Raw genomic sequence first — 20,397 nt, 5'->3', positions numbered from 1 at the left:
CATCATTGCAGTAACTCATAGGCAGGCCTCCCTGGTGGCACCCAAGCTCTCAATTTATATGTGGATTATTCAGGATTGTGCACAGGTGATCAGGAAAGGGGAGGAAAATGCATTTTATGCAACCAGACATGGGTAACTAAATACAATTTTATCTCTCCAAAGAGGTTGAATTATTTTGAGAAGACAAGGATCCAGGGTTATCTCATTACAAGCACCTGTATGAAAACAGTACCCTATCAGCACAGTCAACTTGGATTGTGGAAAAATAATTACCCTTGTGATTAAACAGAGAGACAAGAAAATACAACAGCCTAAAAATCCCACCACTTGGGGCAAAATGCATTTCAAAGACTGATGCACATGTGAACTCATCTATTTGTCAGTTTCAGGATGTCATAGGATAAGCTCATTGTTCTGATCTGCTCTCACATAGATTCTTCGTCCAGTGGACATTGCCCCAAAGGCAGTATTTCGTCTCCAACTCAAATCTTGATGGTTGGACCTGCCTGTTTCTCCACAGGTCTGTTCTGTATACACTACCCGACCTCATTAAATCTGGCATTTCACAGATATGTGCCATACATCTATTCCAGCAGCAGATCTTAAAAGCTGCCTGGGGCCAGTTGAGGCATGCTTTTTTTTCCCTTCTGCCTAATCAGTTTAGGCATTTATAGTGCACCCATTGCTGGGTTGTCTGAATGCTTCTCCAATACCTTCTCTGCATATGCAGATAAAGCAACATTCCATATGTGCGCTACAGACGCACCACACTCATTAAGGGTGTGCCTACAGACCACCATTGTCAAGCGCGCACACCATGTGAAGCCCACCCTGCCAAAGCAGTATCTGAAATAGGAGACTTGCCACATCTTCGTTTCTTGTGTATTTTGATCCCATGTATATGACACACTGGATTGAAAAATTGGAACCAGAGGCAGCATCTGGCACCTGAGCTTGTGCTTAATATTTTGCTTCAACTCCACACCCGCACGTACATACGTGCAATTAAAAGAATGAATTATCTTCCACTCTTCTGCTAAAAATATAGCACCATATAAAAATACAGTTTTAAACATACAAATCCCGGCCATGCACCACTTTTCGTTCCTAACAATTTGCAATCTACTCAACATGATGCCCCTGAATTATATTTTGTCCCCACTAACAAAGTAACAAATGATGTGATGACATGTAGATGTCATCCACTCTCACCAAGATCCAATAATCTTCATTCCAGTGTTATTTCATTATGAGAAGCAGGAGTGATTCTCACATCTGCAATACACTTTGCAACAGTATCCAGATCAGTCCTTCTGATGTTGAAAATTCTGTAGCCGATTCCTCATATTGATGACTCTCTCAAGTCAATTAGTTGCTCCTTTCTATCAGGTTGCCTTGAAGTTCTGTATCAAATTCCTTTCTGAATACAGAAGCAAAATAGAGTCAGTTAATGAGAGTTGAACATTCTTAGACAGAATTTCTTTCAAAGATTTTCATAAGTGGCAAAATACTGAAGGAAACGGTGCTGGACTGTCTCAATAAGACTTAGGATTGAGTAAATATTCTGTCAATATATATATATATATAACAGCCCCATCCAATTTTTTCTAAGCTGGTGGACAAAGATGTCAGCAAGCTCATCATAATCCAGGTCTTGCCACACCCTGATAGGCCTGTTACAGGCAACTCTGCCATGTGTGAGTCTATTCAGATTGTCCACTGCTGTACGTAAGAATACTGATGGTAGTTATTTTCATTAACATTTCACAAACTGAGAGCACAAAATTGGCATAGCCTAAACTTGTTAGCCATGTTCCCATCAACAGAACAAACATGGTTCTCATGAAAACAGCAAATTGAATGTGCTATACAGTACTTTAAAAACAGACACAGCTTGATACAATGATGACCTAACATCACATGTTTATTCATCATTTTTAAAGTATAACTACTTATTACTGCTATAGTTCATGAAATGCAGTGCAGTCCTATGCACATGTATTGGATGTAAGTCTCACTTAGTTCAATGGGGCTTACTCTTATGTAAGTGTACAGAGAATCATAGCCTTACAGCACAACCCAATGCATGTCTACTTAGAAGTAAGTACCATTGAATTCAATGAGACATACTCCGCAGATCAGTGGGTATAGGATTGCAGCCTATATTTAATTTTTAACGTTGGCTTTCTGAAAAGCACACACTGAAGGCTTATCCAGATCCATTTAAACCAGTAGAAGTCATAACCTTGAGTTCAAAATGATGTGAGCTGCATACTTTGAGCAGGGTAGCATCCTTTTTGACATTTTATTAGATGCATGGCTTCCAGGACAAGCATTTCTAACTGCCAATTTAGCTGGCTTCTGTTCATGAAATGAGAAAGATGTCGGGTCCATTGCCTCGGGTAGCAAGACATCTCAGGCTGGACCTAACTGACTCTAGGGAGCATTTAAAATAAGAGCTCATCCACACTTTTACTTGACCCATATTTTGATCACATTGTGTTCTGATTAATTCCCCTGGGTCTGAGAGCTTTTCTTGTTGTTCTGCAGCTGTGCCTTGCGGAAATCTGATTTTACCCGCTGAATTGAAGCTCCGTTAAGCAAATCTCTCTTCAGATTTTCCATGCATCTGATAAGATCTGACTCAGCGAGTAAGGTCAGATTTTCTCAAGGCACAGCCATGGAGCAACAGGAAAAGCTCTTGGACCTGGTGGAATGAACCGCTACACAATACAATGAAAATATGGATCAAGCAAAAGTGTGGATGAGCACTAAATCGAGAAAGATTTTATACAGGGGGCATCCATAGTCAAGCAATGCAGAAAGGAAAACACAGAGATAAAAATTCATTCTAAATTCTCTGTAAACATGGGTAAGTTTCACACCCGCACTTCCAATTTAGAAAAGGGCTGTTGTTTCAGGTTTTTGTTCTTTGCAGATTACTGAGAACTCATACACAAAAGCCCAGGATTTTCCAAAGAAATTCAACTCAATTCCAAATCCCCTACAATCAGTTTCATTTCTCCTTCTCTTCTACCCTCAGCTGTAGCAATGGGGAAAGTCAAAGGAGGGTGGATGGTCAAGCAACAACTAACTGGAAATTCCAGGAACACAGATCTATAGCAACTGCAATTTGCTTGGGCTTCTGGGCCTTTACCTCCAGTACATTTGCACTGGGAATTTCTTGTTAGTAAGACTTCTGGGCCTAATGAAGGCCGGAAGAACAGACTTCTCTTTGTGCCCTTCCCACTGCTGGACAATCCCTCTCCATTCCACCACCATCATCACATTAGCCTTCTTCTTTCAAGATGACACTGTTGCAGGGAAGAGTCTTCCTTTGGGACCAGTCACATGGGAGGTTTGAGCAGAGCACCCCTTGCAAATTTCGACTAGCCAGCGGGTGAATTTATTTTGAATGCCAGACTCTGCCAGGTCTTGGCGTTAATTACTGAAGGCAGAGGAAATCAGAAAAGGAATTGACAGCAGGTCAGAGCTGATGGCCTAAGTTATGGCCAATTAATGGACACTTAAATCTGCCTATTACTTGGAGAAAAAGTTTCTCAGGTTTCTGGGAAGGCAATAGATGTGTGGTGATTCCCTGCTATGCCTTTTGATGTTTTCTGGAATGTGGTTATGTCAGCTTGCTCTTGAGGTCCTTTTAAAGTTAGAGACAGTGGGTGATAGCCAACATTTGTCACATACCGAGTAGACCTATTGAAATGAACGGATTTTTTAAGAAATGCCTTCACTGAGCTGCAATTTCAAGTGCTACTGAAGTTCTGGGTGGTCACTGCAACAAGGTCGCTTATTCTGTGTTTGTGGCCAATTTCAGGTGGAAGATATTATTCACTATTTGTTAATCTCTCCTTTATATAGTGATCCAACATTTCTGAAATGTTTGTTGACATACGGAAGCAGGAACACCTTGGAAGAAACAGTACCATTTCTTTTGAGTGACACTAACGGCTTTGTGACACATAAAGTGTCTCTTTTTTGCACTGGCTGCATATGTGTGTGTGTGTGTGTGTGTTAGATAATATTGCTGCAAATTGTTTTGGGAACTCTGAGGTTTAATCTGAAGCTGAGTTAGCTGGCAGATATAGGAGAGTGTGAGTTGTTCAGTCGCACCAGGCGCGAAATTCTGGGGCACCGCAGCAGGCGCCACAGCTATGAAGTCTAACAGAAGGTGAGAGGCGGGGGTGCTGGATTTTGGCAACACACAGGATGCTACTGAAATTTGAGACGCTAAGGTGCTGGTGGTACAGTAAGATACTGAAGGTTCTTCTATTTTTTCTTCTTTTATATTATTCACAGTTGTTATGTTATTACTGTGTTTGTGTTTAGGTGTTTTATAGCATAATTGTCTAGCACAATAAACGTACTGAATTGTGAATGACTATTGCTGGATATTTCCCAGGATAGCAGGTTTGGTTCATGCACCCCCTCCCCCAATTCGTGCCATGCATCTAATAGGACAGGAAAAGAACAGAACCACCATATATGGGGGACAGACAGACTAGCAGCCTTGGTTCAAGGAATGTTGTGTTAACAGTTGATCCTCATTTCTGGAACTACTGCAGCTGCTTCAATCTTATTGCCCCCAGATTCATAGCAACCCATTATGAATGAAGAAGCTACCAAGAAGGCCAGCCAACAGATCTTGGCTGGAGTTCTGGGATGGTGTCTCAGTTGGTTTGTAATCCTGCCAACACCGACCTTTCTGATGCTGATCTAATGAATGATGATCATATCCCTGCAAGCTTCAGATAGCAGAGAATACCACTTAAGTCTGAATTGTATAAGTGCACATTAACTGCAAGTTGAACAAGTCAAGGGTAGTTCTCTGCATTCATATCGGTTTGCCCTTGGCAGCATCCGTAGCACACACGTAAAGCACATGACTCCCCCCACCCAACAAATCCTGGGTACCGAAGTCCTTCCTTGAGCTACAACTTTCACTATCCCAGGATCCTTTGGGCAAAGTCATACTTTAAATGTATGGTGCATACACAGATTCAGATGACTACAAATCATATATGTATTATTATTTGCCTGCCCTTCACTTTTAAGGTCCCAGCACAGGGTTACAACAATTAAAACACTATATTAAAACCAGTTTAAAACAACTTACAATCAAATAAATAAGGTGGGTCTCTCAGTTCCCTAAGTAAGGATTGTACACATTGTCCCCCTCCCCCATTTTGTCTTTGGGCTATGCTGAAGAATACTGACATCCAAAGGTCCCCTGCGAGCTTTGTGAATTAGTAGAGACTTGAAAAGCAAATGTTGCTGATCCAAGTCCAACATTCTCTATACACTACGCCATACTGGCATTTAGGAATCTGCTTTCACCAACTATTCCTTAGATTCTTGAAAGTTTCATAAGCATGATTCCCTTCTGCCCTGGCCACAGCAGGAACAGGGGAATTTTAGAACGTAAAGCTTAAAGCACTATTTTATTCAAGCATTTCAAAATACAAACATCATCCTACAATGACCAGGCAGCTCATTCATTACAAATTATTTCCTCCTGTATATTTATAACGATCCAAAGTTCTCATAACAGCAGAGGAGCAGGGAGGCAGTTGAAAAGAGGGTTTTAAAAGGCCTTAGTCTGCAAACCCTCTTTTTTTGACTTTCCTTCCGTTATTCTAACTTGTTGAAAAGAAGTTAAAGCAAAACAGTACAAATGTCAGCCATCTGTAGGTTCATTTTTCCAGGCAGATTGAAAGGAGGCCCGTTTGTGTTACTAATAAAAGGCAACTGTATACTCCAGCAAAGCAAATATTACTGTTACCAGTAATAAGGTTTCCAACAGTCCGGCTTTAAAAAAAAAAAAAAGAGTAGTTCTATAAATAAGTAGCCTTGCCCCGATCTATGTTTTCCATTTCTAGACTGTAAGTTTACTTTTGCTAATCAAAATTGATCCACATCTTGGGGCCAGGTGCATGTTTATCAGGTTGGCAGTTCAGATCTTTCTAAAGCATTACATTCACAGCTTGAAAACATAGGTTCTGAGCCAGGTACAGCCATTCCAGTTTAAACTACCTGTACACAGCTTACTGAGATATCCCAATGATTGATATCACCTGGTATATTTTTATTTCCCAATATTAGAGGAGTTTGTATGACCACCACCAGCGTCACTGAAAGGGAGGGGGGCAATCCCTGCCTCTGCATGTGCTGCCACAGATTAATCTTGGATATGCCCTAGAAAAAGCTTTTGATCCTACCTCTACAGTTTTCCGCCTTCTCCTGAAATCTCTCCCCTTCTCTCACTAAAATCTGAAATGGCACCATTGAGAAACGGTTGTAATAACAAGAGAGTAATACTATGGAATGAGATGGAGAGATAAATGGGAGGTACAGGCATTTGTTGTTAGTATTATTTAGCTGTTGAAAAAAACATGTAAAATGCAGAACTTGAGCTTTACCTTTTCTTTTTAAAATGCACAGAGTTTAATTTTCAGTCTAATGCTGCTAGTTTTTGTTGCTTTCGAGAGCTGATATCTCTGATGTTCCTAGCTATTAGAAAATTAACGTACTTGGAGAGGAGATTGAAATACTTAATGAGAATCACACCACTGGTGACCATTTCTTTCGACAATATAGCCCAATAAAGTGATAATGAAATTAGCTGTTTATTTCTGGCATGCATGGGCAGTGCAGAAGCATGGGAAACAGTTAAGAAGAGGAAAGCACAGAAAGGAAACACATTCTAACCATTTAGAATACATCGGAATGTTCTGAACAAAAGAAAGAAAAATCAGAACCTCGCTGAGGTATGGCCCCTACATATGGGTCAGAAAGGGAAGTATAACACAATACTTCTGGAATCTGCATCAGCACAAGGATGAAAACTCCCTATCTGCCCAGGGCTAGGATCACCAGGATCCTACAAGCTGCTGCTATAACACAGTAAGTCAGGACTCAGAAGTGCCCTTGAGATGCTAGTGGACTATAGCTCCCATCATCTCTGGCCTTGCTGAGTAGAGCTGATGGGAATTGTAGGCCAGCAGCGTCTGAAAGGCACTACATTAGCTATCCCTGCAATATAGGAGGCGGCCAGTAATTATGTAGACTTATGCATCAGTCCTAAACCCATTCACTTGTACACCAGTCCCAGTACAAGTAATTCCTAGTAATTCATGGCATTAACTTCCTCGTAGGTATGGTCAGGCTCAGGATATGGGTACATGTTTATTCTGCCTGTCAAAAACACTGGACTTTCCTGATCATAAATATACAGTGTGCTATTAGAAAGCAGGAGGTATAAACAAAGAAAAAGAAATCTACTCATCGGTTCATATTAAGGGGGATGGAGTGTGAAAATGAGGAAATGTCGCCTATTACAATAAACCAGCATGAATCCTGTCTCATGCACATTTGACTCAATGCTGACAACATCCCACTTGGAAAAAGAGTGAGAATTAACAGTGTAGCCAATAATTGGTTACAAAGGACAGCTATTGTTTCTTAATCCCTTTTTCCATTACTCGATTACACATTACGAGTATGTGCTCCTCCACCTCCCATTGGATGCACAGATGCTAAAACCACAGGAGATCATCTTAATCCTCAGGTGCTTTCAGAACAATGAATTCAGTTAGTCTTATTCCAGATAAACCATTGACAGCCACAATATGCCAACATGAAAAAACAGAGAAGCATGGTAACCTGCCTGTCATTTATACAAACACTGGTAAATGTTTTAGCTTATTCATATATTTATATGACTCACAAGCACACGCACACACACACACACACACACACACACTTTCATGAAATTTAAGCTCCTATTGGATTTTATCCCTTGGATTAATCAAAGTTGGTGTTCTGGAACTACTCCAGTTGTTAATATAATGGGCAACTTATCAAAGGCCCACACTAGACTTCATGATAATGCATCAGATTGTTGTTTTTTAAATAGCAGCTGGGTGTAGGGAACAATCAGAATCAGGGCCTTGGTGCGTTGTGGGGGAATATAATCCTCCCAATGAAAATTTGGAAAGTGTTCTTTGACTCCTGTGGAAACATTCCTCTGGGGGGAAATCTCAAGGGGGATTTTCATTGGGATCATGGTATGTTTGTGGCGGGAGGAGGGGGGGAGTTTCAAGCCTCCTGCACACTATGGTTCAAATCCTGGTCAGCCTCGTCTGTCCCTCAGCAGCTGCTATTAAAAGAACAAAAGTTGAGCATGCTTGTGCACATTTAAAGTTACATCTAGATTAGCCCCAAAGGAAAACTCGTATACCTGCTAATCAGCTTATATGTTACACAAGAGTATTGCAGAACTTAACAGTTACATAGGACAAAACTCCCAATTTCAATTATTTCACTCCCCCACTTTGAAGTCTGAAGTCTGTTCAAAATAGTGTTAGTAGCCCCCCAATTTCTGCCAAGCAGTGAACAAGACTCCAGGGGTCCTGGCTCTCAGCCAGGGTCTTTGTCTCTTTGGGGAGAAATAAAGCATTGCCAATGCCCTTAATGGATCAGTGCTTGGTTCCTTATCACCCCACAATGTCTCTGCACTAAGCTAGGCCAGCCAGGCTGGTTTGCATAAGCTAACCCAGAAACTTCTTGTCTGGTACAGTTCTGCAGGTTTATTTTCCCTTCATATCCTAAATATTATCTAAATGCTACCCTTATTAGTTTCTAGTATTCATTAACAGACTCTAGTACCCCAGCTATAACAGTAGGAAACAACTATCTCAAAAGACCATTCAAAATAGAAGACCCAGGACCATAGCTGTCAACTTTTCCCTTTTTTTAAAGGGAAATTTCCATATTCCAAATAGGATTCCTCGCAAGAAAAGGGAAAAGTTGACAGCTACAGTGAGGCTGCCACTCCAGCTGATTCATACATATAAGCTAACAGACCAACCTTTTTCATCAAGAATAAGCCCCACATAATTCAACAAGACTATAGAATCACAGCACAAACACACAGGCAGAATGGCTTCTGACTAGATCCACTGGTTTTGAATAAGCTGTCTGGCTCATTGCTCTTAGATCAAGGACTTACTTCATCTGTTGCTGTTTAGAGCAAATGTGCAAAGGAATATGTTCTTACTTGTTTAGATTCCATTTTGGAACCACAGTGTACTCCTAGAACAGGAGGTTATTTGGCCATTTACATTTTTAAAAAGTGCACATGGTCCTACCCAGAATATAGATAATTCTTGGATTCCTCAGCTGTTAAGATTGGAATGGCAAAAAGAAAATGCAGCCATGTTTGCCAGGCATTTCCTGGTGCCTTTGTAAAAGAAATACTGCATGTCAAATGAATTAGCATGCCCAGGAATTTCATTGTACAGAGAGAAAGCTGTCAGACCTCGGATACAGCTTCATATTACTGTAATAATAACACCACTGTGTTTGAACACCCCCAACACACTTTTACAGTCATATTTCCAGTCAGTTACAGAGAAAGCAAAACCAACCGTTCATGCAGCAGGCTTGATTAACAACTGAAATGTTCTACCATACAAAAGTAATCAAAATTCATCTTCTGGGATGATTCTATACAAAATACACTTTTATCTTGCAGTTTGAGCTTGCAAGGAGTGCAATGGAGATGGAGATGAAGCCATAGTTGTAGTTATTCTTACTTGTTTTGTGTGGTGTTGATCCAATGATTGCCACCTTGACTGAGTTTGCGCATTTCTTACTCTGCCGGCATCTGGCCAAGAGGTTATGTAGTCCAGACAGCCAGTCTGAAATGTAGATTTAAACTACTTATATCCATTGTTGTATCACTTCTCTTTGATTAAGCTGCCCTACCCTCTCAGACAAGTATGGGCAATTCTGAAGTTCTAGTAAGCAACTTAAGGCCCGATTTATTTTTGCAGCAGACAAATAAGAAAGCAAAATTACTACTGGAAAATCCAAGGAGGCATGCTTTACTACATACACATTTTCATAACAAGCATTTAAAACTCTGCCCCCCCATTGCCATGCCGCAAGGATCACACTCGGCGAAGTCATAGGCATTTCTCAAAGCTTTCACAGTGCAAATAATAGCCACAATGTCTGTGGTGAACAGAGGTACTCTGGGACAGGGAGATCAGATCCTATTACTGTGATGTTCAGTTAACAAAGGGCACAGAGATCAGAGATGATAAGGTTAAGATGTTAAATTTGGACTAAAAGGCAAAACCACCTGTACACCAATCCATATGTGACTGGCTCCCTCACAGGACTACCATGTCATCTCCAGAAAGGTATGCTCAGAGCAAATTATTAAACCAGGTCAGGTCAATCTAGGATTAATTTTTACTAGGACTGTATATTTGCACTTGAGTCACAATGCACATCAATTATCCTATGCACATTTACTCAGAAATAATACCTGCTAAATTCAATGATATTTACTCCCAACTAAGTATGTTTAGGATTGTAGACTTACATGCTCAACTACAGCTTGGCTTCCTGTTAATCCACCTTGCTGAAGCAGGCAGAGGTGGTGGTGTCTGGAAGTGGGATTTCCAGAGCTAAAATTTGCTTTTCAAGCAGTTTGGGGCTTCAAAACAGTTCTTGCAGTGAAGCAAATTGATTCCTTTGGATTTTAACCAAAGCTGCATATGCAGTGCTTATGTCTACTGTATGTGTGCTCTTACTATGAAGAGAACTGTGTGGCAGCAGCAAGCTGGAGTGTGCATTTGCTATATCATACCCTCCCAAGCTCCACCCTGACACTGTCACACATTGGTTGCATTCAAATGTCACAACAAGCCTTGGTTTCTTTTATTGATGAGAACACCCTAGAGCAAATCTCATGTTTATGTACCTCCCTCCCACTTTCTGCACATGTGGGGAGGAAATGTGAAGCTTCTATTTGTGGTTTGGGACAAACCACAGTTTCCCATCTTGTCTGAACGTAGAAAACCATGGTTTGTACTACCCAAAGCTAATAAACCATAGTTTATTAATAAACCATCTCCCTTTGGTATCCTGTTCTTTTCTTGCAAGTTTAGTTAAACTAATTTTAACGGCTTTGCGTTGTTGTTTTTTTGCAGTACAAAGTTTCCACACATTTGTTGCCTTTTCATTTTAGCAAGTCCTGCCCTGAAAATTGCAGAAAGGTCCCTATATGCACACAGTTCTTCTGACATTTCACAAGTATTTTGTATTGTTTACAGTTTAGAACATGTTTCCGGAAGTCTCTGTCTCTCTCATACACATATACTTTTACAACAATCTTTTGAATGGAGCTTTGTTTCAGAGGAGGAGAGCTAGGGTGTGGAAAGCCTGTTTTTGACATAGAGAACCAGAACCATGATGATGTAGCAGAACAGACTAATTAATTTTTGTTAATTAACCTTCCAGTCTACATGACCCCATTTCAAGAAGCTTAAGCTGCTACTCAGGTCAGACTTGTTTTGTGCAGCCAAGTATCCTCCTTCCCTATTACAGATTATGCTGAAGGGAGCCAGCCTGTCAACTTGCACGAGGACATGGATTTATCCTTGACTAGAGACTCTCCAGTACCTCCTAATTTCAGAGATGAATCCAAATTCTTGAACAATTGACACAGAGAGAAGATTGAAGGACAAAACCCTTTCTTAGTTCTATTCTTTTCATGAATCTGTGCTGCTGTGAAATAAAGAGATCACCTTCAGGGATGAGATAATATTAGGGGGTAGCATAAGATATATTCCACTTTGCTGCAATGGTGGGGTTTCGGGATCATAATGACAGAATGTCAGATAATTATATTATATTATTTATTATATTATATTATTTATTTTTTAAAGAGTCCAAGCTAGCAACAGCAGAATGAATAGCCAACATCACACTGTTGTGTGCTGTGGAATTTATTGCTTCTGGGCTTCCATTTGCCCTCGTCAGCAGTGTGTGAAAATGTAAATACAACAATGAGAAGTCACTTATGTGGGCTTGCTGTGATAATTTGACCTTTCTCCTCCACAGTCCATACTGGATAAATTCCACCACTGCATTGTTCATTTTTCCTCTTACGAGAATTATAATAGGAGCAACAACAAAAACAAAACTACACATGTGTGGGGTAGGTGGGTGAATCTCATATTTATTTTCTAGAGGACTGTATTCTTTATGTGCAGACAGCCAGTCCTAGGAACAGCAGGGGAAACAGAAGTGCTCATTGAATCAGTTCCACTTCTGTTCTTAGTGTACATGGTAGGTCACAATTCAGAAGTAAAACATGCATAATGTCACATCAAACAGAAATAAAGATATACATTAAAGTCTCACACCAGTTAAACCAGCAGTGGGGAAACCTCAGCTTATGGGTCAAATGCAGCCCTCCAAGCCTCTCTAGCTAGCCCTTGGAACTTCCCGCAGGCCATAATAGTAACAATAATTTTATTATTTATGCCACGCCATCTGGCTGGGTTGCCCCCATTTGCTCTCGGCATGGCTTACTCCTCCCTAAGCCATGACCCTCATTGACACTGTTCAAGTGTTTTTGTCTGGCTGGAAGAAGAAGATGATGCATCTTTCAACTGAGATAATGCACAAGTTAATACATTGATCCAACAAGTGGCACATCCCCTGTACCTTCCTTACGAAGAGTGGGGCAGGCCCAGCTTTAGCACAGCAAGGGGCTGCAGTCCCAGGACTAGGCAAGCAAGCAGGCACTCTTTGGAGTGGGTTGGATCATCAAGGTTTGCTTGTGCCAACACTGCCATCTCCATATCCGCAGCGCCAGCTCAGCCTCCAATTAACTCCCAGTCACCTCCCTGCACTGACAGGAGGCCAGCTACATCTCAGAGGACAGGTGCAAAGAGCCTGTATTTGTGAGTGGCCCCCCCACTGATGGGTCCACTGTTAAGTCCATGCACACACCCATGACTCATAATCTTTCACTCTATTTAGCTCATTAAAATACCCATACATTATACCTTTCTGAAGGTTCCTTGGGCTTGAGGTGAGGCACCATAAGTGAAACCTACCACCCCATGATGGCAAACAGAGTCTCTCTGCCTTCAGAGATCTTCCTCTGGAAACAGCTCCCTTATGAAGGCTCATTATGAAATGTGCCCTGTAGCCCCCAAAGGTTGGTGGGCCCCGCATTAGGCCCTGTGCACTGAGGCTCCAATCAAAAACCTTGGAGAACCAAGCCAGAATGGGCAGTTGACGTACTGAATGCACTTTTTATAAGCAGCAGGCTGAGGACCACTATGCCCCCAAACGTTGTGTCTCTTCTGTGAAAAAGAGTAGAAGTAATTATGACAGTGCAAATGGCCCTATCATGGATCAAGTCATCCACACTTTTCTCAAGGCAGGTAATTACAAAAGAAAATGCCAAAGGATTGTGCCTAATGTATTTGTCAAGTAGCTGCTCCTTTAGGCTTTAGTGCATAAATGCAGGTGTCATCCTCAATAATTGCTTGATGTTTGAGGGAGATAGATTGCTAAGCATGTCCTTATCTACAAATACCAGGAGATGAAAAAGCCATTTGGCTTGACCTTTATTGTAGAAGAGAGGTAACTGAAAGAAACAGAGAGCAATTGTTCATAGGCTTCATTTTATCACCTGCAGGGTGGGGTATTTTCTAACCTCCTCAAATGAATCTTGAATTTTGTTCTACCTGCCACCTATACCCGACAACTTAAAATGACTTCTGAAAGAAGGGTAGTGGCCCCATAAACACCGGAAAGGTTATGGTTGCCAGAGCTGGCCGGCCCACCCATTAGATGCATTGAAGCAGCTGCCAGGCAGTGGAAGCACAGGAGCAGGCGTCCCACCCGCCCCACAGCTTCTGATGCACAACATGGTTGCTTGTCTTCCTTGCTCCTAGGGCTGAGAAGACAAGCAGCCAGACCTTGCAGAATGCCCCCCCCACTCTCACCAAGGAGGCGTTCTGGCACACAGTGTGGCTGCTCATGTTCCCAACCCCAGGGAAGGAGAAGATGAATGGCAAGACCTTGGACCCCCCCCCCCACTCACTGAGTTCGGCAAGAGGGTGGCATTCTGGCGGTGGCAGAAGTAGCAAGGTGGGTGGGGTGTGGCAGTGGGTGTCTCTTGAAGACCTTTTTTATGCCAACAGACCTATGCAGTTGCTTACATTTTCTGAAATAGCCAGTTATTTTGGTGATTATTTTATACTATTCCATTTTTAATTTTATCTGTTTTGTACCACATTACGGTAATATTTTACATGAGGTGGTGCTCAGAACGGATGGACATGTCAATTTCTCTCTGTTTCTTTTTTCTATCAGTTTGTGACCATTTATTTTAAAAAAGAAAAATTCTCATGAATATTCAGCAGCGTTTTAATGTTAATTTCTTCCAATATACTGTACACATTTTTGTATGCATTTTTGCCTAACAGACACATTTTTGCAAAGCATTCCCCACCATATAATGCCTTTTGTCTTCCATATTTATGAATACATAAATTGAATCCACACTTTAATTTCTGTGAATTTTGCGAAGTGCAAATTTCACATGACTCTGTTTCAGTTTGCATCTGCTTTGGAAAGTGTGAATTAGGTAATTTGCCTTTAAATGCAAACTGAATTGAATTTCTCTCCCATCCCTAACTTGTGTCTGGAACACTTTTATAATGACCGCTCCCCACATCAAATGGGGGGGTGACATTTGTGGTCACGCGCAGCCCCCTCAATTCCTGGGCAACACCTGGAAGTTTGGCTGGCTGCACCCTCCCCCAGAAGGGATACCTGGGGTCTCCGCCTACCCCAGTTAACTGTCCAATCCCGCCTGGGGGAGGCATTTCTAAGGATTGGCCAGGTAAGGGGAGGGACTACCCAGCCCACACAATAGAGGGTGTATCTTACCTGGAAGCAGCTGTCGACTCCAGAGCTTCTCCCACTCTCCACTCCCTCAATTAACGCTTATTTTGCTGGTCAACCTCTTCTTCACAGGTACACAGGCACTGCTATGTCAAGGCCGCTGTTGAAGGGCTGGAAAGAAATTTCCCTGCATTGGCAGGTTTTGCCTTTCCCATAGCAATTCATCACAACTTTGGCGGTTTCAGGCCTTAGGTGGAATCCTTTAGTCATCTTCCTAAATGGGGGGGGCAGTGACTCCACGACCCAGTGTGGCGTGATAACAGGGTTCACCGTTAAAGGGGTCTTAGGGGTAGGCATTGGCCATACGCCCAGAGGTTGTCATTGCTCTCCCCCACCAGTGGCAGCAAATGGGGGGGGCTCTCTGCTTGAACATATGTTCTCCTGAGCCAGCCCAATCCCCACACATTCTGGAGAACCCTGACGTTGCCCAGATCCCTGGCTGGGGTTGGGAAGGATAAACGCCCAATGCCTGAGCTAAGGTCTCCCTACATCTGAATCTTAATAAAGTTGTGGCCAATTTTAATCCCATAACACGTTGTCTTGTGTCATTATTCTGCTCAGGGGCCACCTGGGGTTTGTGGGGTCTCTGCCTGTCCACGCAAATAAGTAATTTAAATCCTTACCCACATCTATTCCCCTTCTTGCCATGATGCTTGCCTGAAGCAGGTCATCCCATCATGCTTCATGGCAGGCCAGCTCTGATTTTAAAACAAAACACAACTGAGCAAGCTATGAATAATTTCTCTATTCCTGATTACTCGCATCCTGAATCTTGCAGAAAGACAGGTTGCAGATTAAAGAGATTGCCAGAAATGATTCGGCTTTAGTGGGGTCCTTTACGAAAAAAAACAGAAGGAAACAAAACAAACTTTAAGTGAAATAACTTACACAGTTTTCCTGATTTGTGTGAAAGTTTGCTGAAAGAGATCACTAGGCACATCTGAGATAGGTCAAGCTCACAGTTTGAGGAACTGTGATTCTAGGAGGTTCAAGCTGAGGGAATAAACTAGGAAGGTTTGTCTGAAGTGCAGAGACTGTTCACTTTGTGACTGAAATAGCAAAAATGGTCTTAAAAGAGTTTGAAGATAACATAATCTTTTTCATATTTCTTACCCTATATGAATTGCTGGTGTGTGTGTGGTGTTGTAGAGGGGAAAAGATACTAAAAAGACTATTTCTGCTTTCAAGCTGACCACACTGTGGTCCTACTTTTTGTTTCTCGTAACATTGGTCAGAGAATCAACTTGTGACTCAGCTACATTAGTAAAAAACAAAACAAAACAGCGTTTTGAATGCATTGTAAACATGCAACACCAGATGGCACTAGAGAGCAAAAAAATTATTTGCTATTTTCCCTAGTGTTTTTTGTTCTTTTGTTATAATGATTTAATTTCTGACTTATTTATAGTGGGTATTTTTTCCTGTGTGTAGATCCACCCTTGGTGTGTTTCACAAGTTTTGATTCTATGACAATCTGGCATACTAAGGGCCAAATCAGAAGCTGCGTGCCAAGGCCCTGTGACTCCACAGTTCCCTAGGGAAATGAATAACAACAGCATATTGGGTTTGGGCTTAAACAATCCGGCCAGCAATTCACAATCACTTGCGTGCTCCGAGGTCTGTCTGCAACACCACCTACTGAGGAAGGCGCACTTCCTAAAGACCAGGAACTCTGAGACCAACATCCCCTGTGTTTCCCAGACAGTGTTCCTGTAGCTCCTGCCAAAAATCCAATTTAATGTCTACTAACTGGTTGTAATTGAAAATAATCCAACAATTTTTTTAAAAAAATCCCAATATACTAAAATAAATATTAAGAAGCAAAGACTGCTGTTGCCAAACTATTTCTTTCCAAGATATATGTTGCATTAATATGTTAGACTGACATCTTAGTGAGTTGGAGATCATAAGGTCTGTTTTATGGTGCATTAAAACCTCATAATGACCATTTCAGAAAGACAGCATAATACATTATTCAAAGTTAAATGCTGTCTTGAACGATAAGACCAGCATGCCATCAACCAATAATAAACTGGAGGATTGAAATATCCCTTTCCATTTATCTGTGAGGTCATTTACACAGTCAGAGCAGGACCATAAATGATGTATCTTTTGCTATCTAGAAGAGAAAGTGCATTGTTATTTTACAACATCGGTAAAATAATTTTAAAAAACGAAACTGCTGAGGGAAAGGCCATTATTGTGCAGTTTAAACTTTCAGGCAAAGTACATTACCATGGATTTTATATAAACAGTAAATATATTTGTAGCACTTAGATTTCGTATCAGTATATTTGCATGTTCAACCCTTTTAACCTCACCCCAAATAAATTCAGACAAGACTCAAATTTTGCTTTGGTTTTTGGCAGAATTTAGGCCACAACTTTATTGATTATAGGAAGTGATTGGTTGCATAGGCTCTGGTTCGACTAGCTCCCTGCTCCACACGTAGCGCTGACCCAGGGTTCCAGCATAGCTCAGCCAAGGGTGAACACCTGGATAAGTGGAAAGCCGAAAACATGCTCTATCCGCCACCCAAATGTCCCCCTGGACTCAGGCATGGGCACAACCCCCTCTCAGGGGTTGACCAAACCATCGAGTCCCTGGATTCCTTTAACAGAATACCCTACGCATAGGGATGGCGAGAGCGTTCTCCCATCCCTATCACCTGAACCAGAGCCTATCCGCAACCTTACAAGTTATGATGATTTGCTACGCGGCAGGCGAAACCCAAATGGAAACAGCCAATCAGCCAAGTGCGGAAAATTCCTGCCATGCCCCTGTCCCAACAACAGATGACACACGACGGCATAGCAAGATCAAGCACACAAGCCCTAACATAGGGGGCGGATGTTCCGATGCACACACCGAAAGAGGAAGCTCAGGGTCACGTGCATGGGTATTTAGGTCCCTCGATCCGTTTAGCTTGTGTCCCATTGGCCTGATTGAACCCTGCATCGAGGGACCTACCGATTGGGTGTTGTGGCTGCCAATCATACCCACCCACAACACAGGGTTTGGTTGCCAAGTCTCACTGCAATACATGCCCTCTTTAAGGGAGAACCCGATTTAACATACTGCAAGAAGCACTGCGGTGGGCTCTATAATTGTGGTGCTTTCATCAGCTGTGTGATGTTTACCCATTGTACCCCATGAAGGATAGGAAAGTCACAAAACACTCCCGTGAGACGTCATACCAAAACAATTCAGATGTTTGGCAAGATGAACTATATAGTTTTGCTGCCATTTCTCTTAAACCAAACCTTACAAAGTTTTTAAGGTGCTAAAAATAATGCCTATATAACTAGAGCATGTATGTGAAAAGCAAATCAGATCATATAATAGACAACAGAAAGAAACACTGATCCTTGAAAACTATCACCCATAAGCTAACAGGGGGAAAGGCTGCGTCACTGCCATGCATTACATGGAATATGTTGGCCAAATTTGCAAAGGATTTCTGTAATAACAGGCTGCCTCTTAATTTCACTTGATCAACCAAGTTTTGATGTGAAACCAGACTTCAGCCCTGCAGCTTCTAAACCAAATCACTAAACAAATTCCTACCTTATGTATATACAGTTGAGAGAGATTACTGTGTGCGTAGGTCAAAGGTGGGGAACTTGTGGCCCTCCAGATGTTGTTGAACTGCAACTGTCATCATCCCTGACTATTAGTTATGTTGGCTGGGGCTGATGGAAATTGGAAGCTTATGATCCAATGCCTAGACTTTTGTGTAGAGCCCTGTCACAGCTTCTGCGCACTTACGGAGTTTGTGGCAAAGGGCAGTGGATACAGATACGATCCTGCTTTTCATTCTATTCATTCAGTAAACTCAGCATAAAAGGTGAAACCAGGTTTTATATAGACCTATTGCTGTACCCTTTTCTAAAACGGTGTGATGTGAACTAAAGATAAACAGATTTACATTGGCTCAACACACATTCCTCACTAATCACATGGCAAACGTCTCCACACATTCATCATCTTGACATATACACCATAGCTGTCAACTTTTCCTTTTTTTAAGGGAAATTCCCTTATTCCGAATAGGATTCCTCGCAAGAAAAGGAAAAAGTTGACAGCTATGATATACACACAGCATTTGAGGTTCATGTCCCTGAACTCTGCATGCATTTGGAGAGTGATGGCTGTCCTTCCAGGTCTGGGAAACCTACTAGAAAATGTGTTGACCCTGAATAAATATTCTGAAGTGCCTGTATAGTGCTATGGACCACCCAAGCCTTACACTATGGCACCACTACTGTTCTTTGCTGTTGTGTGATTATGTCAGCCTATATTTAAATATTTCTGACCTGCACTGTTGTATAAAATCATAAGGTGGTATACAAACTAAAAACACGGTATCACAGTAAAAACAATATAAAATTTCCAACACATCATCAGTAAAAGCTGACTGGCAAAGAATATTGGGTTTGAAAGGCCTGCCTGAATAATAGAGTTTTTTGAAGACACCTAAAAATGAGCAGGGCTGACTTTTGCTGAACCTCTGTTGGTGAGGAGATCCACAGGGCAGGGTTGCCACACTAATGGCTTGACCAGCCAAATAGTTGGGGCATGTGGGACCACTAAAAGTGCCCCATCAGAAGACCTCAGCTACTGAGGTGAAGCAGAAGGAATCAGGTGGTCCCTAAAGTACTTTGGGCCCCCATTGTTTAGGGATTTGTGGGGCATCCACAAGACCAGGTGACCTGACTACGCAAGCAGGATTTCTGTTGTTGGGGTTTCCTTACAGACAACCACATGCAATGCACAAGTCAACATGCCATTGCTCTGCATGTAGTAATGTGTGAAGTATTGTTACTGTTCTACTATCAGCACAGGTGTGTGTTCCATTGTCACAGTTACACACGTCTTTAGCGTTGAGGAGTCCAAGGCCTAACTTGACATATCCCTCTTTGAAGCCTGAGGCCCAGCAAATCTCTTTTGAATAATCTTAAATTATAAATAGTCAAAGTCACGAAGATGACATTTTATTGCTTGCATTCATTTTGATTACCCTGCCTCTGCTTTTGACAAATATTTTTTGAAAATAAATGAGCAAAGAATAATAGCAGGACTCCAGGGTGTCGTTTTTAACTGATAACATTGAAAGCAGTGTATTTCCTTGGGATTAACAACTGGCTAGAATCAGTTAATCACCCTAGTCCATTAACCCCATCTGGTAATTAATCCCTAGTTTTCAGTCATCAGCACTCTAAACATTTGCCACACTTAACAAAAGCAGTGCTTCAGCTGGGATTTATTCTGGGTATATGGTTTCTTTATCCAAACTGGAATATATTAACATTGTCCTCGAATTCAGCGTATTTTACACATTTCATATCATCAAGAACATACTTGAAAGGGAGTAAGCCCCATTGAACGTAGCGATCCTCACATCTAAGTAAAAATGCCTAGCGCTGTGCCGAGAAAGATATTCTTAGCACTTCTGAATTTATGGGTCTCTTTCCCCATCACCCACTTATCTACCACAGTCATTTACACAACTGAAGTCAATAAAATGATGCGGTGGTTTCAGAACACACTTACTAGGGTGTTTGTGCTTTGTATATTCCGATAGACCTAATTATTTTC

The 20,397-nt window shown here is 41.7% G+C and overlaps 1 long non-coding RNA gene across 2 annotated transcripts in view; it reads right to left on the bottom strand.

Moving 5' to 3' along the window:
• Positions 1–757: 757 nt before the first annotated feature.
• The window catches only part of LOC117054301, a 47,571-nt gene continuing 27,931 nt past the window's right edge, over positions 758–20,397 (bottom strand). Inside the window, exons 4-5 of one of the 2 annotated variants that reach the window (XR_004427474.1) lie at positions 9,612–9,716; positions 758–1,420 (exon numbers count right to left, since the gene is read on the bottom strand). This is a non-coding gene — a long non-coding RNA (uncharacterized LOC117054301). The remainder of the gene's footprint in view (positions 1,421–9,611; positions 9,717–20,397) is intronic. The other variant, XR_004427473.1, reaches the window with a different exon arrangement.

This window comes from Lacerta agilis, chromosome 10, assembly GCF_009819535.1.
Source record: "Lacerta agilis isolate rLacAgi1 chromosome 10, rLacAgi1.pri, whole genome shotgun sequence".
NCBI classification, from domain to species: domain Eukaryota; kingdom Metazoa; phylum Chordata; class Lepidosauria; order Squamata; family Lacertidae; genus Lacerta; species Lacerta agilis.
Note: the sequence above shows the minus strand (reverse complement) of the source record. Positions and strands in the feature narration are given on the sequence as shown.